This window comes from Marmota flaviventris, chromosome X (genome assembly GCF_047511675.1).
Source record: "Marmota flaviventris isolate mMarFla1 chromosome X, mMarFla1.hap1, whole genome shotgun sequence".
NCBI classification, from domain to species: Eukaryota; Metazoa; Chordata; class Mammalia; order Rodentia; family Sciuridae; genus Marmota; species Marmota flaviventris.
This window is the reverse complement of record NC_092518.1, coordinates 1,011,169-1,036,859: the sequence shown is the minus strand read 5'-3', so window position 1 is coordinate 1,036,859 and position 25,691 is coordinate 1,011,169. Positions and strand designations below refer to the sequence as shown.

Sequence of the window (25,691 nt, the reverse complement as noted above, 5' to 3'; positions counted from 1 at the left end):
AAGCAGTCTCCCACCCTGTTTTCAACAGAAATTATGTAAAATAAACTTTTTTCAAGTGGACTTCAGTTTACTCCAACTGGAAATATAAAAATTTGGAGTATAAGGTGTGAATTAATGTCCTTGTGATGCTCAAAATCATTCTGGAGTCTTAGAGCTTGAAGGGCATTTGTATACAGAAACACATTAAAAAGTAATTCTTGCCTCTGAATCAATTAGGACTTGGAAACTCTCAGAAAGAAGGCACATATTGATTTACATCAAAGTTTCAAGAAACATCCAGGAGCCAGGCATGATAGCACATCTGTAATCCCAGTGGCTATAGAATGAGAATCACAAGTTCAAACCCAGCCTCACCAACATACTGAGCCCCTTGGGAAGAATTTAAAAAGCACTTCAATAAAAAGTTAAAAAAATAAATAAATAAAATAAAAAGGGGTAGGGATGGGATCAGGGCTTATGCACTTTAGATATGATGATGGTGGTGGTGATGATGATGATGATAATTACAATAGTAATGTTTATTTTCTCTTCTATGACCCTGGTAATTATATTTAAAACCTCTCACAATTTTTATTTTGTCACAACATATATAAGTCATAAAAGTGGGCAATATGAGAGAAAATGGACTCAAGGGAAAAAGAGAGATGAAAACTCTAAAAAAAAGAATTATGGGCTGGGGATGTGGCTCAAGCGGTAGCGCACTCATCTGGCATGCGTGCGGCCCAGGTTCGATCCTCAGCACCACATACAAAAACAAAGATGTTGTGTCTGCCGTAAACTAAAAAATAAATATTAAAAAATAAAATAAAATAAAGAATTAAAATGCTGCAAATACAGGTTAATACATTTTAACCACAAACCTTGTGTACTATTGTATAGCATACTTGTATGTACAAAATCATACTACACACTAGATTTTGCACATACATACAAAGTAAATAAAAGATTATGTCATCATATCAGAGAGTTGACTGCAGATGCAAAAAATATAGTGAGAAAAATTAAATCTAACAAGAAATTTACTGGGAGAAACATGTTGATTTCACATCTTCTTGCTGAAAGAATCCCTACATCTACTCCAGGGTGCATTTTCATTACCTCGGAATAGACAAAAAAAAAAAAAAAAGAAGAAGAAGGCATACACCCTTTTTACACACCTACAGTGGTTTTCTGAAAAAAAGGTTCCTTGCAGAAGGGGTTGCTTGACTAATTCCAGTGACAAAGCAGGCTGAGGCAGGGGATCACAAGATCAAAGTCTACCTCAGCAACATAGTGAGGACCTAAGCAATTCAGTGAGACCATGTTTAAATATTTGAAAAAAAAAATAAAAGAACCGGGATATGGCTCAATGGTTAAGTGTCTATGAGCTGAATCCCTGGTACCAAAACAAGTAAAATAAAATAAAGTAAAAAATTCCCTCAAGCTTGATGAGTAAGTCTAAAACAAACTGAAACAACTGAGGGTCTCACCACATTTTTATATACAAGGCTTTTCTCCAGAGTGAGTTCTCCCATAATACTTAAAAAGAACCTGGAAAGTTGAAACTGTTACCACATTGTTTAAAGAGCAGTAGGGTTTTCCCAGATGTGAATCCTCTTTATGGCTTTGGAGGAAACCATGAAAGCTGAATACTTCCCCACATGGCTTATCCAGAGGACTTTCTACAGTATGAATCCTTTTACACAACTGAACAAAACTGGAACACCTGAGCCCTTTTTATTTCTTACTTGCATAAAATTTATTCATTTTGAAATGAATCTTTCAAGGAGAATCTTCCTAGTCCTTAGAAAAAAGTGGGAAAATTAGAAGACTTCCCACATTTCTCACAATCTGAGGGCGTCTCTCCACGAGTATTTTCATATAGGAGAAGGAAAGCAGGGCTAAGATGGGAAGCTGACAGGATGTATCCAATCCTCCACATTTTGTCCCAGTGTGAGTGAAATGGTTTTGAAGACACCAGGGAAAATGGAATGATTTTCCAAATTTTTTACATTTAAAGCATTATTCAGTTAGATGTGGTGGTGTATGCCCTTAATCTGAGTCTCGGGGAACTCAGGCAGAAAGATCACAAAAGTGAAGCCAGACTCAGCAACTTAGGAAGACACCAAGGAACTCCGCAAGTCTCTGACTTAAATTAAAAAGTAAAAGGGATGTGGCTCAGTGATGAAGGGCCCTCAGACTAAATCCCCAGTACAATTTATAGATAGATAGATAGATAGGTACATTGACTGAATGATTGATTCAGACATGTGAGCACTTTATTCTCTTTGAATTTGACAAGAAACATTGATTTACCACATTTCACATTCAAAGAATTTTTCTACAGAAAACTTACTACACGTTAATAATTGAAACTGATTTCTCTGCACAAAGTGTTCCTTCATGTAAGCAAAGCTGAGCAGATGTAACAAAGGCTTTCCCACACTGCTTACATTCATAGGGCTTCTCTCCAGTATGTGTTCTTCCATGTCTGTGAAGGTTATTGGAACTTCCAAAAGCTTTTTGACACTGCTTATATTCATAGGGCTTCCCTCCAGTATGTGTTCTTCCATGAATCTGAAGGTAACTGGATGTAGCAAAGGCCTTGCCACACTGCTTACATTCATAGGGTTTTTCTCCATTATGAATTTTTTCATGTGACTGAAGGACAGAGGACTGAGTGAAGCCATTTCCAAACTGCTTTCACTCATAGGGCTTCTCTCCAGTATGCATTCTTCCATGAACCTGAAGGTAATTGGATGTAGAAAAGGCTTTGCCACACTGCTCACACTCTTAGGGCTTCTCCCCAGTATGAGTTTGTTCATGTGAGTGAAGGATACTGGATCTAGCAAAGGCTTTCCCACACTGCTTACATTCATAGGGCTTCTCCCCAGTATGTGTTCTTCTATGTCTGTGAAGGCTACTGTATGTAGTAAAGGCTTTGCCACACTGCTTACATGCATAGGGCTTCTCTCCAGTATGAGTTTGTTCATGTATCTGAAGGAAATAGGCAGTAGTGAAGGCTTTTCCACACTGCTCACATTTATAGGGCTTCTCCCCAGTATGAGTTTTTTTTATGTGACTGAAGGTAACTGAGTGTAGCAAAGGCTTTGACACACTGCTTACATTCATAGGGCTTCTCTCCAGTATGCATTCCTCCATGAATCTGAAAGGAACTGGATGTAGAAAAGGCTTTGCCACACTGCTTACACTCATAGGGCTTCTCTCCAATATGAGTTCGTTCATGTATCTGAAGGTAGGAGGCAGTAGTAAAGGCTTTTCCACATTGTTGACATTCATAGGGCTTTTCTCTGGTACGTATTCTTCCATGTTTATGAAGCTGATGGGATGTAGCAAAGGCATTGCCACACTGTTTACATTCATAGGACTTCTCTGCAGTATGAGTTTTTTCATGTGAGTAAAGGTAACTGGATCTAGAAAACGCTTTGCCACACTGCTTACATGCATAGGGCTTCTCCCCAGTATGCATTCTCTGATGTATTCTAAGTAAACTGGGATAATCAAAGTCTTTCCCACATATCTTACATTTGAAATGTGCATTCCCTGTGTGTGTGATCCTGTGCCTTTGAAGACTTGTGTGTGAAATACAGGTCCAAACACCTTGTTTACATTCATAGACTATCTCTCCAAAATGAGTTCTTTCATGTCTTCTAAATAAAGAGGAGAAATGAAATGCTTTCCCACATATGTCCCATGGAAAAAGTTTACTTCCACTATGTGTTATCATGTGTCTTTGAACACCAGAGGGATAAGAAGAGGCTTCACCACACTGTTGACATTCATCAGGTTGCCCCCCAGTATGAGTTTCTTCATGTCTTTCAATGTCATTATAACAACTGATGACTTTTCCACATACTGTACTTTCATAAGATCCATCTACCATTTGTACTAACATTTGTGTGTGAACACTTTTGAGAGAAACCAGAGATTTCTTATATTGTTTAAATTCACAGGGCTTCACTGTACATTCCTCATGTTTGTAGTAATTGTGTCCAGAGTGAGATGTGATTTGCCTATGAAGAAATGAAGGACATAAGAAGTCTTTTGCACACATAATGAAGTCACATGGATTTACTCTATTAAAATTTTACTTTGTTCAATTAAGAATTGAAATTGATTTGAAGGTTTCCCCACACAAATCTGTGCCTTTGAAGTTTACCATGACTCCTTTGAAGAAATGACCAGCACATAATCAATGCTTAATTCATTCACAATTTTTTATGTATTTATAGATCTTTACATTACTACCAACATCAGGTAAAGGCTAGGTTTTCTGACTTGTTCAACTTGCCTGCAAATAAAGAGATTGAAAGGAAACAATCCTGTGCACCACAGATTCTCTATGGCTATTATCCGAATACCGATATTTACATACACAATTTTATAGTACTTTTTGCATGTCAAATACTTTGAAAAGACTGAATATCTGTTACAGCTAAGTATATATTTCTGATAAAAAATATTATAAGAATAAATACATTTCATATTACACATACTTTTTCATTTGGTTTTCTTTAAAAATTATATGACAGTTCTCAGATTCCCTCACGAATTCCTCTTGTGAGTACAGTTACCTTACATTGGTTCCAAAGTTTTCGATCTGATTTTCAGTGGTCTTGTCTTCCCTCTTGTTTTCTAAAATGAGAGAACAGAACAATCTTTATAAATATTTAGGAGCTAGAAATGCTTTGCCAAATCATACGTGCCATTTATGCTGCAATTAGTTCACCAACTTATTCCCTTTTCACCTTCTACATAAATGACCAAAATAAACATGAGGTCTCTATTTGATTAATTTTAAAAACATCATTATTACCTATAGAAGCCAGGTTTCTGAGGACCTCCAGCATCACATCTTTGTAAAGTTTCTTCTGGGAAGAATCCAGAAAAGTCCACTCCTCCTGGGTGAAGTTCACAGCCACATCCTTAAAGGTCACTGAGATCTAAAATATCCCACCAAATGTATTGTGGAGGCCAGGAGAGATTGACAGCATGAGAAATCTATACTCAACATGCATGATGTTCACATGATTCCCTGGCCTCTTAATTAATTACATGATTTGATCCATCAAGTCTTTACTGTACTCAACTTCTTAGACCCATTCCAACACTAGAAATTGGCTACTCAGAAGGCAAACATCCTTTTTTAGTGTTTTATACCCTTCCTTTTGTGAGTTCACAGGAAGTGAGACAGGCTCCCAGATCACTCCTAACTTCTTTATTGGTTGCACCTCTATTACATGTCCTAGAAACGTCCTGGGGGTACAGAGCTAATATAAGCACTTTGGATAGTACTTATCTTTAGAAAAGAAAGGTGATGAGTAGGAATTTGCAGGAATCATGAAACTAAGCATTTGAGAGAGATTCTGCAAACTACAGTGGCTCCTTGTACCTACAAGGTTAATATAAACAACACGGTATTTACTAATGTCCTGTTTCTTCTGAAATTCTATCATTCCATACTTAAAAAAAAAGCCTAGAACCAGCCCCCACACACAACCTCTGGGGATGGGGTCAATAACGAGATTCCTTCATAGACAACATTTAGACAACCTTTCACACAGGTTGTCACAATGTGGTAACTGGAGATTGAGTTCGTCCTCTGTGATTATACAGAGTACAATTAGAAGTTTGCAGGTGCTTTACTTCAGAACAAATTTAGTCAACTAGCTTACTATTAAGTGACAAAAACAAACATAAGTTCTCTATTTAATTAATTTATTTATTAATAAGCACAACAATTCAATAATTTCCTGTGGTTACTGTCAAAGCACAATGGGGCAAGTGAAAAGATAGCACGTGTCTTAGAAATAACTCAATGACCCCAAAATGTCACCTTGTCCAAAAAACAGTCTTACAAAGTTTTATATCTCTCAAAACAATCTTAATTAACAGCAGGCACTACATTTCTAAGTTTCATAGTAAAAATAAATGTCCAATGATTGTCAAACTCTTCTTAACAGCAGCCAGTTAACTACCATAACGTACAGTCATGAGACACATAGGAATTATCTGCTCAAGTACATTTTAATCAAGGTTGGGCCACATGTGCAATGGTTATCTGTTGTGAAAGAGATTCATGGTGCCTGTAGAAAAGGAGGTGCAAACAAACGTAAGGCAGAAGCTCTTCCAGAGTGTGGTAAAGCAATCACAATCAGTAAATTCGCAGTCTACAAAATCAAGTTCTTCATGAACATCAGCATCACTGATAAACTGACATAAGGCTAAGAATACAGAAGACAGAGACTGGGGCTATGGCTCAGTGGAAGAGTGCTTGCCTAGTGCTTGCGAGAAACCAAGTTCAATCCTCACTGACACATAAAAAGAAAAAAGTGTAAAATACAATAACATTAAAGAAAAAAGCAAAGAGGACTGAAAACCTACTAACACATTTAAACGTGTCATTGTCCACAATGCACTAGGACTTCAAGATTATCATAAACATGCTTGACACAAATTAGACAACTTGCAAAAACTGGACCATTTCTTTGAGAGAGTCAATCTCTTACAACTTACACACAAGGGGAAATAAACAAAACAGATGAGCCCATGGCTACTGAGAAAAATAGACTCAATAACTAATTACTACCCCAAAAGGCAAGGCAAGGCCCTGACATCTCAAACAGGCATCCATGAGACACTTAAGAACTGCCACCAATTTTCTACTTTTTTTCCAGAACATAGGAGCTGAGTTAACACCTCCTAATTCTTTCTGAGGCATAAGTTACCATATTATCCAAATTAAATAGATAAAGAAAAGTATTAAATAGAAAACAAAACTATGAATGATGCTCATAATCATAAATGTAAAAAACTGTACAATTAAGTCATCACACTCCAGGTGTCTATGCAAATGATGGGGCAATTATGGGCACAGGAATCCTCACCACAGTGACTACAGCAGCCATATCCAGAAGTGCCCAAAGCTAGACGCAAGGGAGATACACCTTGCAATACTGAATAGACAAGCTGCAGTTTACCCACACCAAAGAACATCACCCAGAAAATGAGCTCTTTAGCCTGGAAAGATACAGCACCCTTAAAGGCAGACTGGTAAGAGAGAGAAGCCAGTTTGAAATGGCAAACTGCAGTAAGATTCCAAGTCAAGAACATTCTGGAAAAGACAACATTATAGATGCACTAGCAGAACTGATGAGTACCAGGGACTCAGGGAGCATAGAGGGAGGAAGGAATGAGAGGAGTGATGAACAGGTGGAACCCAGGATTCCCAGAGCAGTGAAACTCTTCTGTATGACATTATCTTGTAAACTACGTGACACACACAATCACATCACACAGAGGAGGAACCCTAAGGTAAAGGATGAACTTTGGCTTATCATAACATGTTGCTTCATGCATTCTCTTTATCAAATGTTCAACACTGGTTTAGTAACTAACAAACACTCTACACCAATGCAATATGTTGAAAACAGTGGAGACTATCAGCTGGAGAGAAGGGGTATTTGATACTATGAGTAATGGCACATTTAATTGTCACCTTGATTGCATTAAAAGATGCCAATGATTAAATCTATAAATGATTGGCATGTGGAACAGTGTGTTTACAAATGATTGGCATGTGGAACAGTGAACCAAACTGGAGAACGTCCTTAAGGTAGGCAGCACCATCCAATAGGACGGTGTCTTCGGTGGAACAAAAGTTGGAAGAAGAAGGAAGCTGCAGCAGAGCAAGCTCCTTTCTTCTCCAATTTGTTCTTGATGGCTGCTGCAGTGGCCTGAGGATATCACACTCTGCCTTCTTCACTCTCCCAAAGTGGACTCTGCCTGTGATTCTCCAGGGAGTTTCCAGAACCTTAGGTCTGGACTAGGGCAGCACCAGTGATCCCTCTTGTTCTGAGGCTTCAGCCTCTTGGACTCTGCAGCAAGCACTCCTAAAACTCTCCAGCTGCAGATGGCCACTGTGGACATCCAGATTCGGGTCAAGTAGGCCAATCTAAAAGTCCCCTTTTATAATCATACTTCCTCTTGATGCTGTTCCTCTAGAGAACACTGACTAATAAACTATGTAAGTCAAAAATTGCTCTGAAAAAAGTAAAGTTTATGTCATAAAGAAGTGAATAAACTACCAAGCTCTGAAGTTTTACAAATGTATACATGAGAAACAATTTTATATGCTAAATACCATTTTCATAATAATGCAAAAAATAAAGCAAAGAGAAAGAGTCAGAGGAACAAATTTCAAAACTATGGACAAAAGCAAGAAAAATGATTTTCAATACTGTTTCTATCTCGAAAGAAATTGGATGATAAGTCTTCAAAAGTCATTGTGTGCTCAAGCACACAATGAGTTTAGTTTTGCTGTGCTTAGCAAATCAAAGGGGTTCTGTGAGAAACTATGAACTCTTTGAACTGTGTGCTTGTTGCCATCTTAAGAAGATAAAAGAATGTTCTGCCAAGTTTAATATATATATATATTTGTGTGCTTGCCAGAAAATAACTAACTACAAGTAGTATAATAAAAAGTATAGAGCACTGTGACCAGTAACAAAGTTATTCTGAGAATGTTTATCCATGCTGGAAAAGATTAAGCTGCCAAGAGGATGTGTTTCTTTTTTGCTATATAAAAGAACAAGGGAAAAAAAATAAAGAGGTGCTCATTCCTACTGTGTGTGTGTGTCTTTCAGCATCTCTGCTGTTACCACCTGATCAGGAACAACAGATTGTCAGCATGGTCTGACAAGTCATTCCAACTGCTGGTGTGGTGGTGTGCACCTGTAACTTCAGCCAATAGGGAGGTCAAGGCAGGGAAATGGCAAGTTAGAGGCCAGTCTCAGCAACTTAGCAAGACACTCAGAAATTTAGTGACACTGGTCTTCATTAAAAATTAAAAGAGGGTACTGGGATTGTAGCTGAGTGGCAGAGCACTTGCTGCACTGGGTATGATCCTCAGCACCACAGAAAAATTAAAAAAAAAGATATTCTGTCCATCTATAACTATACAAAATATAAAAAAAGAAAAATAATAATAAATACAAGGCTGAGGATGTGCTCAATGGTCAAGTGCCTGTAGGTTTATTCCCCAGTAAAACACCTGCCCACCGCCAGAACGCTGCTCAAAAATTGAAATTCATTTCTGGAGGATAACTAAGCATGAGCAAGTCCATGGCATCAATCCCCAGCACTCAATAAGTAAGCAAATAAATAAAAAAACAGTCTACAATACTAATTCTCTTGGGCTGGAGTGTAGCTCAGTAGTAGCAAAGTTGCCAAGCATGTATGTGACTCTCAGATCAATCTCCAGCAGGCCACACACATACACACACACACACACACACACAAAATAAAAAACTAAAATACATGTAATGAGAGATAAAAATGATTATAACACAAAAGGTACACAATTAGAGGCATAAAATACAACAAAATCAATGGAAAGACAACACACTTTCTCACAAGGGAGATTGAATGTTTCCATAATCTACACTCTCTAAAAAAACACTGAGCATTTCAGTAAATTCTGTGAAATTTAGGGCATGGTTTACTGTATTTTGTGGGTAAACTTTAGAAAAACTACATCTAAAAATGTAAATAGGAGGGTTGGGATTCTGGCTCAGCAGTAGAGTGATTGCCTAGCACATGAGAGGGCCTGGGTTTGATTCTCACCACCACATAATAATAAATAAATAGGTATTTTTTCCAACTACAGCAACAAAAAATACTTTTCAAACAATTGAAAATAGCAGACTGTATCTAAGACCAGCCAAAATGTTGTACAGGACAGAGAGAGTAGAGAGAGCATTTATGTTGCTCCCAAATTTCATAAGGTAAAAGGCCACCTCCCAAAGGATTGGCCCTAGGAGGATGCAATTAGGATGGAACTGGAATCAGGTGACATGGTGAGAGTGCTCTTTAAGGGATCATAACCCTTATTTAGACACTTGTATTTCTTTTTTCCAGAAAACAAGTGTCATTTACTATTTCACTGATATTCAGTGATTAAATGATCATAATTGGGTATTTCAGGTATTGCCAAAATTGTCCTTAAAATTTACAATGAACAGGTGTGATGGTGCACATCTGTAACCCCAGTGGTTCAGAAGTCTGAGGCCCTAGGTGATGTAGCAAGACTCTCAAAACAAAGAATCTAAAAGGGGCTGGTGGTTAAGCACCTCTGGGATCCATTCCTGATCCCAGAAAACCACACAGCTAACATGAAACTGCCAAGTCTAGACAATAACAGTGAAAAATTGTCATCCTTTGTCAAATTCATCACCTTGTGAAGGACAGATACTAGTTTTCATGAAATCATATTCATAAGTTTATCCACCACAATTTTTGTAGAATTGGACTCAAATTCTGCAGCAATAATGCAAGACAGAGTTTCTCTGTATCTTACGTGGCATTTTGGAATCTAGGATTGGATTTCAATTTGAAATCACTGAAAAGACAAGACTGAATCTTACAGACATTTTATACATACTCATGGGTAGCAAAAGGTAAATTAGTTAATTAAGAATTTTTTTTCTTTTCTTTCTTCTTTTTTTTTTTGGTTTGGTACCCCAATATTAAACCCAGAGACATTTTACTATTGAGCCACATCCCCAGCCATCCAGTCATTTGTATATTTTATTTTGAGATGCAGTCTAACTAGACTGCATAAGGCCTGGATAAGTTGCTAAGGCTGTCCTCAAATTTGCAACACTCCTGTCTCAACCTCTGGAGCAAGAGGGATCACAGGTGAGCACCACTGTACCTGGCTGTAAGTTGGGATTTGTAACAATGGAAATGTAACTAGACTTTTTAAAATCCACTTCTCTCTTGCCTCTTTAATAATAGTCCATCCCATGTGGCTCTTAATAAATAAACCTGGGCCTCACATAAGTGAGCACATCATTTCAAAGTGATACACAGAAAGCTTTGGTGCTGAGGGAGCACACATATGTCAGGCTCAAGGGGCAGAGAAGGTCCCTGACATCTGGGACATGCTCCCTCCTGGTCTTGCTCCCTGAAAGTATCCAGGATCACCCTCCCATGTACCTGGACTATGACTCCAGTCTATGAGGCTTTTCAGTTTTGCACAGCTCTGCACTAGGGTGGATGGTCCTTATGCTCTGGGAGAGGCTTTGCTCCTTCACACTGCGAGAGACTATAAGGGCAGAAGTCACTGAAGACCTTGCCCCTCAGCACCAGCATCCACAGGCTGACTGTCCACCTGTCTCCAAGGAATGGGAACACAGCTTGGGGAGAACAAGGTCCCACAGAAATGGCTGTCTAGATGAGGTCTGTTCCAAGAGATTCCTCAGATCAGAGCCCCCAGCAGCTTCCCTGAGAGGCTGCACCCTACATCTCAGGCTGTCCTCTAGGAGGAGCTGGCCCAGGGCCTGAAGTTCTGTTCACCCTGCAGGGCACAGGGCAGTTGTGGGCACTTTGTGGCAGCTCCAGGAGAGGATAGTGGCTGAGGACATGGGACCCTGTGAAGTGTCCAAAGGGAAACTCTCCCCAAGAAATCTGACATGGTGTCTACACCTAAGGAAGGTAAAAGGAGAAGCACAGATTTTTACAGCTGTGAACTCAAGTTCTCTATACATATGCATCTACATCAAAGAACTTTCAGAGTACTTGATTTTAGCTAACTAGACCACCATGAGGGTAGAAAGGCAGGGTTCTGTATGGAGAACAAAAATTATCTTGGGCTATCTTCAGCGCTTAAATACCCAATTATCTTCATTTCTGTATCAGACCACAATCTCATAATTTCTCAGAATATATCACTAACCTTACCAGACGTCTCCAAAATCTACCAAAGCTCAGAATGCAATAACAGACATACAGAAGAAATTTTCTCTATTTTTCTTTCTGTACCTCACCAATCTGATGTTCCTACCAATCCAATTGGTTAATGCAGTGATACACAGTTTCTTTTATAAAAGTTCATGTAGGCCAGGCACAGTGGCACACAACTGTAATCCCAGCAGCTTGAGAGGCTAAGGTAGGAGGATTGCAAAATTCAAAGGCAGCCTAAGCAACTTAGTGAGACCATAAGGAACTTAGTGAGATCATATCTGAAAATACAATATAAAAAGGGCTGGGGATGTGACTCAGTGTTTAAGTGTCCCTGCATTCAATCCCTCGTATATTAAAAAAAAAAAAAAAATGAAAAGAAAAAAAGAAAGAACAAAAGAAAAAAAGAAGAAAGAAAGAAATGATGTAATCATGTAATCTCTTCCAGGGATGGACACGCACATCATTCAGGGTAACTTGAATCCATGTTCCTTAGTATGGTAATGAATATTTGGGTTAAAATGAACTATTTTATGCAGCTGGGGTTGTCAATGCCTTTAATCCCAATAGCTTGGGAAGCTGAGGCAGGAAGATCACAACTTTCAGGCCAGGCTGGGCAAAATAGCCAGATCCTTTTTGAAGAAATATTGAAAAGAGGTGGGGATGAAGAACAGTAAATGAATCAGACATTATTGTAGTGGCATCCCCTTTTTGCACAGAAAATTTTAACTGGATTTCTCCAGAAATCTTTACCATGGCTAATTTTAGAACTGTCAACAAAAGAGTGTCCACAAAAAAAGTTCAGTGTAGATAAACTTCCTATTTTTGTGTTGCCCTATTTTACTGGGCCACTAGTCTGGGAGAAATTAGCACTCCAAGTGATGGACTTGAACTTCCCTTACTAGTTTTTACACACTTGTGTCCAGTATAGTAGTTTGTAGAAATGTGCAAACAAGGCCTCTGGCCTTGAGCTGGGCTTCACAGAGAACTTACCAACTAGGCTCCATAGCAACAGCTAATGGAGGAGGAAAAAAAGGGGAGAAGAAGCTCTCCCCTTCTCAGGTGCTGTCCTTGAAGGGTTAACTTGGTCAGAACAGAGAAAGAAAAAGCTACTTTTATGTTTGTGATGTAACAACTTGACTATGGTGACTCCATTTTGTGAACTCAGCCATGACACTCAAAAAGGTCATGACTAGGGCAGTTTGTATTCTTTTGTTCATGAAAATCCCCCCAAAACACAGAATGATCTATGGTGCCAACTGCAGACTAACTGACTGCAACTTTCAGCCTTGCTTGCATTGTCTGAACCCCAAATGTCCCTTTTGTGGTTTTTGTGCTTAAATATGGAGCTAACTGAAGGCAGGGTCACCACTCTGACCATCTCATTCTTTTGAGAGCAGAGTGTCTGCCAAGAGCCAGCAATAAAGGCTTAACTGGAATGAGACTGTGTGGTCTGAGAGCTATTTGAGGGTCTTGGTATTACAATGTGAACTTCTGAGCCCCTCCCCCTTCATGCTGGGTATAAAATTCTAAAACCACCTGGACTCAGGGTTCAGGGGGTTGATTGATTGATTACAGCAAAAGCTGTGCCCTCTGAGACTGGCTGCAGCCAGATAAAACTGTTTCTGGCTATCTCCAGTGCCTAGCCTCCTTTGTCCCTACATCATCATTTCCCTGTGTGCTTACGTGACTACACGACTGGGGTGACTCTACATCATGGACTATCAGAAAATGGAGCAGTTATACTCTACTGATGTAGTCCAGGATTCCATATCCCTGAGATCTATAAACAACGACTTTATTCCTTTTAAAGCAGTTATTTTGAGCAAACAAAAGGAAGTGTTAAGTGATTATTCTTTCCCCTCAAGTATAACATTCAGAAATAGAAAACAAATGCTTTCAAAAGCATTTGTTTTATTTTTGTTTTGATTTATTCCCCAGTACCTCAAAGAAAAAGAAAGAACTATATAACATATAGTGGCACAGGCCTGTCATTCCAGATATGAGGGAGGCTGAAGCAGGAGAATCACAAGTTATGGCAGGGGAGGGAGGGAGGAAAGGAGGGGGAGAGGGAGGAGGGTAGGTGGGAGAGAGGGAGGGAGGGGGGAGGGAAAGAGAGAGAGGAAGGGGGAGGGGAGGGGGGAGGGGGGAGGGAGGGGGAGGGAGAGAGGGAGGAGGGGAGGGGGGAGAGAGGGAGGGAGGGGGGAGGGAGGGGGGAGGGAGGGGGGAGGGAGAGAGGGAGGAGGGTAGGGGGAGAGAGGGAGGGAGGGGGGAGGGAGGAGGGGGAGAGAGGGAGGGGGGAGGGAGGAGGGGGAGGGAGAAAAGGAGGGGAGGAGGGGAGGGGGAGGGAGGAAAGGAGGGGGGAGGGAGGGAGGAAGGAAGATTCTTTCCAATATTTCACTAAGTACTAATGAAAATTAGTGGACGGTGTCCATTTGAACCCAGTGGGAAGAACGAACGTCTGGCCCAGCTGTGAGGTGGAGGGAAGGTGGCTTTTAGAAGGCAGGAGGCGCCTGCAATTTGGAGGACCTACAGCAGCCTCCTGAGGCGCTCCACTGGGAGAAGGAAGGTGCATTTGTGGCCCTGTTTCCTACACGTTGGGAAGAGTGGGTCAAGCCACCGGTGGAGCGGAGGGTACACCAGGGACCTCAGCCACCCTTCCAAACGCAGGGAACCAGGGGACAGGGCCCAGGGCCACCCGCCAGCGGGGAGCTAATCCGTGCTGCTGGCCCCAAAGCTGATGGTGACTCTGTACCTTCAGCCCTGGTCACAAACTCACCATTGTTGGCTTCCATGGTGACCGGGGATCCTTTGAGGAACCTCCCATCACCCGAAATTGTGGGTTCACAGGGAGCGAGAGTCACCTGGGTCCCTGAGGCAGAGAACTCGGGGCCTGGAGAAGGAGTAGCCCAGTAGCTGAGGAAGAAAAGCCCGCGAGACTGCGGAAGCCCGCCCTTCCCCTTCCTCTGCGCACTGATTGGACAGTTCACCCCAGCGTCCCTAATGGATGGCCTCCAGGCCCGCCTCTGCATCGTGACTGACAGCTAACATCATCCAATCACTGGCTGAAATTGGGTTAGTGACAGATTCTTGGCCCCAGCCCTTCTCAGGTGGAGCTTCCCCCACTGTGCTGGGAACTTATCCAGGTGGGAAGCCTTGGCTTAGCCTCTGGTATGGAGGTGCCATGTGGCTCTGGTATATGTGTGCAACAACCATAGAGTGCTTTCCGAGCATGGCGAGGCCCTGGGTTTAACCTCAACACAAAAACAAACCATAGCTTCTCGGGGAGGCTGAGGCTGGAGGAGCCCAAGGTCAGTGAGACCCTCTCATAAAATAAAATGAAAAAGGTGGGGTTGTAGCTCAGAGATCCAGGTCAAGCCCCACTGGGTTTATTCCCCAGTACCTCAAAGAAAAAGAAAGAACTATATAACATATATATTGTTTTTTTCAGCTGATGCGACCTCAAGCAACTTAGAAAGACACAGTCTCCCAATTTTTGAAACACTATTTAAAGATATCATATGTATGACCCATACATAATATCTAAAAATGAGAACAATTTGAAAACTATTTTAGTAATTCTCATCACCTCCTGGCCTCTGTTGCTTTGAGGAGGCAGCCTGAGCTATGAAAGGAAGCAATTGGGGTGGGCTCTGATGCTCAGGGTTCCATCCCCAGCAGAGAGGGTCCTCAGGCAGGAAGGAAGGCAATCCTCTAGGGCAGCAATGTGTGGTGGAAATAAAATGGGTGCCTTGTGCTTAGTGTAGATGTTCTACTTTGACTGTTAGGAAGTCTTATGCAGAGACCTGACTCTGGGGATCCCACAGGTCTGGTCAGGTGTTTGCCCCAAAATCAAACAGAAAAGATCATGATGCAAAGCAGGAAAGAAACTTTGACCAGTGCAGCTACATCAGGAAGACAAGGAAAACTTTCCCTTATGCTGTCTTCAGGTGCTGAAAGGACTTTGAGGGTTTTTTTGTTGTTGTTGTTTTGTTTTGTTTTTTAAACAGAGAAGATTTATTTATTTATTTATTTTTGAGAGAGAAAGAGAGAGAGAGAGAGAGAGAGAGAGAGAGAGAGAGATAATCTTTAATATTTATTTTTTAGTTTTTGGCGGACACAACATCTTTGTTTGTATGTGGTGCTGAGGATCGAACCAGGGCTGCACGCATGCCAGGCGAGCACGCTACTGCTTGACCACATCCCCAGCCCAGGACTGGTGCTGACAAGGACTTTGAGGTTTTATAGAAGGATAATCATAGGTATGTAAAGAAAGGGAAAAGTGTATGTAGGATTTAGTATTATCTGTAGGATTTAGGCTTCAGGCATCTGTGGGTCTCATGTCTGTGAGCTCACACTCACTTGCCCCATTGACACATGTCCCTCTACTGCACAGACTGACCTCATTTTATCTCTCAGGAGGAAGTCCCCCTCCAGTGTATTGTTTCCATGTCAAGGTTTCAGATGCACCAACATTTTCAAGCAAAGCCACAAGCCCTAGAAAGCAACATACCCCCAGAAGCTGACCCAGGGTCTCAGCTTGAGAAGGCGATTATCCGAGGTCCTGGGATGGGGCGTGTTACTCCGCTCAGCCAGGAAGCAGCACCGGTGCTGGTGTCACAGGCGCAGTTTCTGCAACTCCACCCAGTTCCCCCTTGTGCTCAGGCTGAGCCCAATCCTCCTGCTTGGCCCCCACCTCTGTCTGCACCCCACCCCAGCGCTGCTCTCCAGGACAAGCAGAGAAGGCGCCCAGGGCTGGGTTTAGGTGACTCTGGGTCTCAGGACACCACCCCTTCATCCCCAGGGAGCATAGATAGACCCCTCCCCGGGCCTGAGTGGGGCCTGAGTTGCCGAGCGCCCCTCTACTCTGGGGATCCCAAGGCTGTGGTTGGCATTGCTGCAGGATCTTGTCCTGGAACCAAGGTCCACAATCCACCGCAACCTCTGCTGGCATCTCCGCCCTGGTCCCGCCTGCCCTGCCGGCTAAACACAATTAACCTGCAAACTCTGGCCTGGGTGGTGTCCTTGGGGACAGGTTCTCCTTTCTGGCTGCCCAGGGAGTTTGAGGCTTCTGGAGCTTTTTAACTGGGTGGGGCTTGAGTATGGTGGTGGGGGGCCATTTTTTATTCCCACTGTTATACCAGATTCCTGGGACCCCATAGACCTCCAGGAGCCAAATCTGATGCAATCACACAGGAGTCTTTACTGCAAGCTCCAGCCTGGACTCACAACCCTTTCCAAGACAGCTGTCCCGGGAGTGAGTCCTGATTTTTTGTTCAGTGAGATTTTATAGGTTTTTGGGGAGACACTCTACATGTCACAACATCACACACAAAGAATTTCACACTATGGGAAAATCAAACAACTCTTAACATTGATTAGCACATTCCCTGGCGGGAACAAGTTGGGTAGGGGGGATTGGTGAGTTCAAGAGGTGGGGCCAAGATGAGTTGCAAGAGTGTGCTCCGCCAATCTACATGGTTTCCTTACATGTTATGGATCACTGAGACTACTGGGGGAGGGGGGTCACCTGGCATTCCAGTTACTTTTCCTGTCTTTAGCTGATTGGTGGTTGCTAGTGGGTTGCTATGGGTTTCAGGGTCAAGGTGTAGGCCACAAACAGGGTTTGGACTTTCCAGGAAGTAACATTGCTGAGTCAGAGACACCTGGAACTGCAGATCTCTCCTTTTATTTATAGACAAACAACTCAGCAGGTAAGGGTTCGGTGAAGCGTCAGAGAAAGAGACCACCAAGTGACCACTCGTGCAATTGGCAGAAGGGGATTTATTGATCTAGCATGCTCGGGCTCCGTGCCCACTCAAGAAGGGAGAACAGCCCAGAGCCCAGAGCAGGGGTTGTGCAATGCTTAAGTACACTTTTTTTGGGAGGGCGGGGATTTTACATACATCACAGTCTCCTTTAACAAATCATCATACACCGTGGGAAAATCAAACAACAATTCCTAAACATGATTAGTTCATTCATTGGCGGGAACAGGTTGGGCGGGGGTGATAGGTCAATTCTAAACGGGGTACACATTCAAACCGATTGGTCCAGGCCCTGCAATGCCTACGTACAAGATCATACAGAGCCCTGAGTAATTAAACAACCAAGCAGTCAGGGGGAATATTTGCTGAGCAGTTCCAAGCATTGTCTTAACAGCTACAGGTATTTCAGGTTTTGCATGTAGCATAGAAACCTAACAATACCTAATCCTTTACATTTTAACTCAGGACTTGCAGCCTAGGAACTTTACAATGCCCGGTCTTTTACTCTTTAACTTTTACACTTTAACTTCAATTTCTCTTACCCTTACAAGCACATAGCTTGCTCCGTGCCTAGGAATGCTCTGTGGATTTTCCAAGATCAAGAGTCACCCCTCCCTTGGACAGGTCCTGCTCTGAGGTAGAGGCTATTTTTTAAAAAATGAAGTCACATCAGTTTCTCACCACCAAGAATCTTGGGATAGCATAACCCGCCTCAGAGGATCAGTGAGTGTTCAGCTCCAGCAGGCTCCAACTTTGGAATCTGTAGGGTGCTGGACTCCAGGCTCCATGGATGCACTCAGGGCCTGGGGTATCTGCATGCTAAGCCAAGGGTACCTGATTCCAAGTGTCTTCTTACTGGGGACCTGCGTGATGGTGCTCTCGGCAGGACCCTGGTTCTTCTGCTGAGACAGATAATCTGTTTTCACTATTGCAAATCAGTTCTTTATTTTTACCAAAGAAAATTAGAGTTTCCTGTATTGCCAGGCTCCCCTAAATCATTGGGGAGTATTGATTGAAAATGCATGCAGGAGGCTCACCCCCCTTAACTCAGAGTTGGAATCACGAGAGGGTGCTGGAGGTGGAGAAAAGGTCTTTGTTTTAATTTGGAAATTTGAATATTCACGTTTCCATAGGCTCTGGACTTACAGATGGGGTCACATCCAGAAACCCCAAATACTATACATTCAGAATGCATTTCACAAATCTCACCTGCGAACATCCTAGATTAACAACCCAGTACATTGTATGGGTTGTTTCCACTTCATTTTTATTTAATATAATTTATTTCTTTGTGTTTTTTTGTTACTAGAGATTCAACTCAGTGCGCTAAACCACTGAGTCACATGCCCAGCCTTTTTAATATCTTACATAGACACAAGGTTTTGCTGAGTTGCTCAGAGCCTCACTAAGTTGCTGAGACTGGCCTCCAAATTGCAATCTGCCTCCCACAGTGTCCCAAGCAGCTGGGATTACAGGCGTGCACCACCGCGGCAGACAGGACTATGTTTATAAAGGAGACCTTGGGTCCTGAGAGCAGAGATGTCACAAAATCTCAGAAAATAAGTATGTTGGGTGCTGCTAGGTAGACTATCAAATGTACTGAGCATGATCCTGGGTTACAAATGCTCTGGGGTCAGAGGGTGCTGCTTCCCTGTAGAGAGGTATTTGAAGAAGTTTGCTTGAATAGGGGAAGGTGAGAAAGTTCAAAACATCACATAACAGAGAATATTGTTATCTAATAACAGTTAAATCATAGTGCAATAAAACATAAGCTCTACATTATGATTTCCAGCCTATTTTAATGCACAATGTCAATAATCATGTTGAAGTCAGCTGTAGTGGTGCACACCGATAATTCTAGTGACTCAGGAGGCTGAGGAAAGTGGACTGCAACATGGGATTCAGGCTCAGCAACTTAGCAAGGCCTTAAACAACTTAGAGTCTGTCTCAAACTAAAATCTAAAAATGGGTATGCAGCTCAGTGCTAAAGCACCCTTGGTTCAATCCCTGGTACCAATACTACCATTAATAATAATAATAATAATAATTAAAAATATAATTGTGTTGATACATTTGCAGAATTGATAGCTTGACACTTATGGGGTAAGAACTTGGAGCCTCCATGGGGACTTGGGCTAAAAAGCCAACAGTGTCATACGTGTGGTTGGGTCTGGAGGGCATGACCCAGTCCAGAGGATGCTGAAGATCTCAGAGGTGATGAGATGGGCTGGTGAAAGAGGATAGAGCTGGCCCAATATGCTGGCTTTCTGTTCCACAAAGCATGGGATTTGGTAAGGAAGTAGGGCTCCTAGGGTTGACCATTTGCCATTTCTCTTCTTATACCAAGTTCCACTGAATTGAAGTTGGATTTGGCCATCAGAAAAATGTGGAGGTGGCTACAGGTGGTGACTGCCGTGAGGTCATCGATAAGCAGTCAGGTTCTGTGGTCTACAAGCCCCTGGCCTGGCTGATTTGTTACAGCAGTACAGGAAGACTAATACAGTGACACACCAGCCCTCTGACCACTGCAATGACCTGAGTATGGGAGTCCCCCCAAAATTCTTTTTTTTTAAATGAAATTACTCTATCTATAATGCTGAACTTTTATTTATTTATTTATTTAAAGAGAGAGAGAGAGAGAGAGAGAGAGAGAGAGAGAGAGAGAGAGAGAGAATTTTAATATATATTTTTCAGTTATTGGCAGACACAACATCTCTGTTTGTATGTGGTGCTGAGGATCGAACCAGGGCCACACACATGCCAGGTGAGTGTGCTACCACTTGAGCCACATCCCCAGCCGCCCCAAAAATTATTGATTCCTTATCATGTGCCATGACTTATCAGAGTCAGCTTTGTCCTGTGGGGCTTTCCTCTTCTACTCCTTCAAGTCTGTGCAATTTGGAAGCACCTTGTGTTTGCAGAGTGGTATCCTCCAGTCTTGATCTGAGTCTTCTGTCTCAGCCTCTAATTGCAGGAAGTTCTGGTCTCTTTGCTGGGTGCTCAGAGTAGCCCCTGAGGGTGCATTTCATTCAGTGTGGTTTGTGCATTGTGACTTTAAAGGCTGATGTGGGGAATCACTGATCATCATGGAAACAATGCCTAAGGACAGAGTAAAGAGCTGTTTGGACCAAGCTCCAGCTCTTTCCACGCAGTTGGTCACCGCCCTTGGTCTTCTGTGTTGCACCAGCACAGGGTGAAAGGGCCATGACAAGGCTGCAGCCATGTCCTCTACAGGTTTGCAGGATGCCCAGCTACTGGGGAAGGGGCTCAGTGACCACTGGTGCTCCTCCAAGGCCTGCAGGCCTCTGCCCGTCACTTTGTGGAACCAGGGCTCTGAGATAGTTGTAAGGATGAGGGTCTTCCAGGGGACTCTTCAGAGAACAAAGAGCAAAGGCGGGTCAAGCTGGACCACTGGACCTCAAACCACAGCAGACCCCCTCCCTCTTGGCAGGCTCAGGTGCCCTCTGGCTCAAAGATCAGGGTCAGGAAGTGCACGTTCCGCAGGATTGCGCCTGCAGAGGGTAAAAAATCATAGAGAGATGAGTTAGGACAACAGCGGGAGTCAGCCACGTGTCATCAGGAAGTGAAAAGCACTAGGGGCGGTACCCCATGTGTGGGTGGGGAATAACTTGTTCTCCTTCTCCAGAGCAGAGAGAATGTGGCCTCCAATTAGATCCCACACAGACACTTCACTACAATGAGACCTGAGAGTGTGACATCCAGAGAGAAGCTACTGCCTGATGATCTACACCTCAGGAAGGAAAAGCCACCCATCAGGATGTACCAGAGTCTGGATGGATATCTGTCTGCACAGCCTGTTGTGCCCTGGCGCACCTCCATATCAATGGCGCAGCCGAACAGATCCCAGCCCTGTCTGGCTCCTGGTCGACCCTGACTCCCTTTAGCTCACATCTTCTTCCTTCACTATGCTCTTTTTAGAGAAACACAGCTTATTTTAATAAAGATTCTTAGAGATCAAAATTAGTTTAAAATTTTCTTTCACTCCAGTCAAAATGGCAGCTTTTAAGAACAAAAAACACATTATGTGTTGGCAAGGATCTGGGGAAAAAGGGACACTCATGCATTGCTGGAGGGAGAACAGGTTGGTGCAATCAATATGGATAACTCTATGGAGATTCTTTGTGAAACTGGGAATGTAGCCACCATTTGACCCAGATATCCCACTCCTGGGTTTATACACAAAGTATTTTAAAACATTATATTAGAGTGACACAGCCATATCAATGTTTATAGCAGCAAAATTTATAAGAGCTAATTTGTGAAACCAGGCTAGATGCTCTTCAATAGATGAGTGGATTAAGAAACTGGTATATATACACAAATGGAATATTATTCAGCATAAAAAGAGAATAAAATTAGGACATTTGCAGATAGATGGGTGCAGATGGAGAATATTAGGCTAAATGAAGTAAGCCAATTTCCCAAAAAAGCAAAAGTCAGATGTTTTTTTCTTATATTGGAAGGCTGATCCACAAAGGGGATGGGGGAGAGCATGGGAGGAATAACAGAACTTTACATAAGGCAAAGGGGATACATGGAAATGTAAGGCGCATGGGGGTAAGTAAGATGGTGAAATGAGATGGGCATCATTACCCTAAGGACATGTATAAAGACACAAATGGTGTGACACTACTTTATGTACAACCAGAGCCATGAAAAATTGTACTCTATGTGTACTAGGAAATGAAATACATTCTGCTGTGATATATAACAAAGCAGAATGAATAAATAATTTTTAAAAATGTGCTGGGAACTTAAACTTGGAGGCTTTAAAAATATTTACTTTAGGCTCTGTGTAAATGACATTCTAGTTAGCTTCAATATTCTATTTTGAAAATTCCCTGATCCTTCTAGTTTATAGGTGAGAACCTGAAATCCACAGTACCTCTGGTCTTTAGCCTCTCGAAAGCACCTCTGGTCCATTAGCATCTCAACAATCTCATGAACAAATTTTCTTTCTTTGCATATTACGAATAGTAAAATATCTTGACAACCTTGCCATGGTCTCAGAACTCCTTTAATGTTGTTATGCCTGACTTCAGATGGTAAACACTTTCAACTGATTCCACTAATAAATTATTTCCTGTCTTCTACTATTATTGTTCAGTGTTCAATTTCCTTTATCAATTTTTCTTTTATTTTCACTTTTTTTTCTGATTGTAGATTGTGTTTTTGGATATGTCCTCACTGTTATGATTTAGCCCTTCTGTTTGGATTATAGGTATCTTTGTCTGCTATAGAGATACAAATGAGCAGAGTAGGTTTGGAAATGCTGGCATTCCAGGTTACAGTCACCTCCTGGATGAATAACTCAGAGTCAATGAGGTTGGAGTTTTTAGAAAAAGAGCTTAGGTAAAGCCCCTTCCCAATTATCCACAGCAAAAAGGGGTGGTCTAGTGACCAGGGCCCAATTTACCTGGGCCATGGCACTCTCAATGGTTAGAGCTCTGCATAAAAGTAGAAAAAAACTTGCCCAGGAGAATTAGAACCACGACGCCATCTTTCTCCAATATTTTTGGCCTGGTGAATTAGTCCTTTTATATCCCTCCATGTGATCCTGTGACGGTTCTCTTTCTGGGGTCCTCATGCCCTCTTGCATTTTTGTTTCCTCTCTTCTTATATTGTGGTGCAGGCCATCATGTTGGGTAGGCATCTAGGGTCAGATATGCCAGGCAGGGGCCCAGATGGGCTGTGGATTTTTTTTCTGGGAAGATACAAGCAAACCTCCTATCTAACTTCATGAGTGGTGAAGGCTCCTACCACTGATTGGTAAAGGAGTCTTTATATTGTATTAAGGGTTAATGAGAAGGCCCAATCAAGGGGCCAATATTTGAAGCTAGGTGTGCAGTCATCACTTTTAGGCACTATTAATAAATTCAGAGTAAAGAGGATAGTCTTAAGAATACCATGGGGAGATGGTGAGGAGGTGCTGTCTCCCTCCTTTTGTTTTCAAATGGCAACCTTCAGCTCTTTGTGGGCTCTTTTCACTATTCCTTGCTGCTGAGGGCTGTAGGGAATACTAGTGGTATGTTTAATATTCCACTCTGCACAGAAATCCTTAAAGGCCTTGCTGGTAAATGCGAGCCATTGTCTGGTTTTATTTGGGAAGGTACTCTCTTCGGTGTAAAACAGTGCAAGAGGTGAGAACAGACTTGTGAGAAGCTGGTTTTCTCTCTTGTTCCTGAACACTTCTCTGTGAGAATCTATGAATACTGTTGATGAGTTTGTATTTAAATTTACATCCAAGAGTATAACTTAGAGGTGAAAAATTTGCCTCATAGGTGCACATCTGTGTTTTGTATACTCAATACTGCCAAATATCAACATGTGTGTGCGTGTTGCTTCTTTTTGAAGTTTAAAAACCTGGAAGATATAAATTTCATTTATAGTAAGAATTACATGTTATTAGAACATAAATTACTTTTGGAAAATTGTGAATTTTGCATAATAAAATTTTTATTTTTCAATGATTCATCAGAAATTTATACCAAACCTTTTCCAGTTAGAAATATTCTAGAAAACCTTGGTAAAATAATCTATTTTTTCTCAAATTAAATATTTTTAAGATCATTTTGTAATATGTGCTAAGTGTGACTGAAAATCTTAGTGTATAAGTGTTCACTTTCCCTCACTCATTTCAGTAAAAGTATGGGAAGTGGCATGTAGAATGTAAAGCATCATTTGACATACAGTGTGGATACGCAAGGAGCAGTGGCTATGCGGAATGTTACTGGATTGTGTGCTGAGCATGGGAAGGATGGTAGTAGGCCCTCCGTGTATCTAATGTGGCTCATCAGACTGAACCCTGGCCTGTCTGTATTATATCATACCTGCCCCTCACCCTTTACCTCTGCTGGCAACTCTGAGTCCTCCTTGATGTTCATTCACTTAGCATTCAGCCTTCACAAAAAAGCATTAGTTTGAAATGTGACATCAAAAATGAAGAGTTCAATATTTCTAATGAGTTCTCTGCTGAATTCTGTAATGATTTCTCTAAATTGAAAGAAAGATAATTGATAATGGTTAAATTATACAATGTGGGGAAGAAAACACAAAACGTACAGCTATTGATTAGATCCATTACTCAACTAAATTTCTTTTCGTGTTTTGGATGTACATAAATAATAAACTAACAATATTAGAAGACAAATTGATTATATTGAAATTGTTATGCTGAATGCCAATCCAGGTAGACAATTTCCAATCTTGTTTCAGCAAGAGCAAGAAAAAAAATCTCCTCTATCATAGTACATTAGCAGAAAATACACACATTTATATGTAGTGGACAATACACAATTAAAGTCTTATTTCAAATTACACATGTTTATAAGACAATTTTGTACAGACCTGAAAAGTGTATTTATATTCTAGATTGTTTTTGTCTCTACATTCTTGGTGTGAAGTAATATTTTCAGTTACTATGCATTGTTGAATGGACTTGTAGCTAAGTCCCGGGGAAAGGGGCAGAAAGTTTATCTACATTACACACACCAAACCCTCTTGGTCCATCTGCTCAGGGCCCCAACCCCTTTTTGTTCCTAAGGTTGTAGAAGATGGAGTTGAGCATTGAGGTGAGGTGGTAGAAATGACAGCAAGGACCTTGTCCTCTGCTGAAGACCAGAGGTATCTTGGCTGTGGGTAAGTGTAAGCAAAGAGTGCCTAGTGAAGTGGGGTGCTGCAGGTGGAGTAGGCCTTTTGCTCGACCCTGAGGGCATACAACACAGAGCAACAAAGACTTGACCACAAGAAATGATTCCAGTTAATGCAAACATAAGGTAAAGGTGATGCTCACAAACACTGTGATCTCCTGGACCCAGATGTTCATACAAACAAGGGCCAAAATGCTGGAGACATAGCAGAAAAAAATGATTGATGGCCCTAAATCAACACTAAAAGATAGATATGGAGTGTATATGTGATGGGAGCACAGGAGTGGATAAAGCCCTTTTTAAAGAACTATTATCACAGGGCACCATGGCACATGCCTGTAATCCCTGTAATGCCTAAAGAGGCTGAGACAGCAGTATCACAAGTTCACAGCCAGCCTTGGCAAAAGTGAGGCACTTAGAAACTCAGTGAGACTCTGTCTCTCACTAAAATATAAAATTGGGCTGGGGATATGGCTCAGTGGACAAGTGCCCCTGAATTCAATCCCCAGTA

At 41.8% G+C, this 25,691-nt stretch overlaps 1 pseudogene; it reads right to left on the bottom strand.

The window, feature by feature from the left end:
* Positions 1-2,259: 2,259 nt before the first annotated feature.
* LOC139703367 (zinc finger protein 431-like) lies at positions 2,260-14,649 on the bottom strand (annotated as a pseudogene).
* Between the last annotated feature and the right edge of the window lie 11,042 nt (positions 14,650-25,691).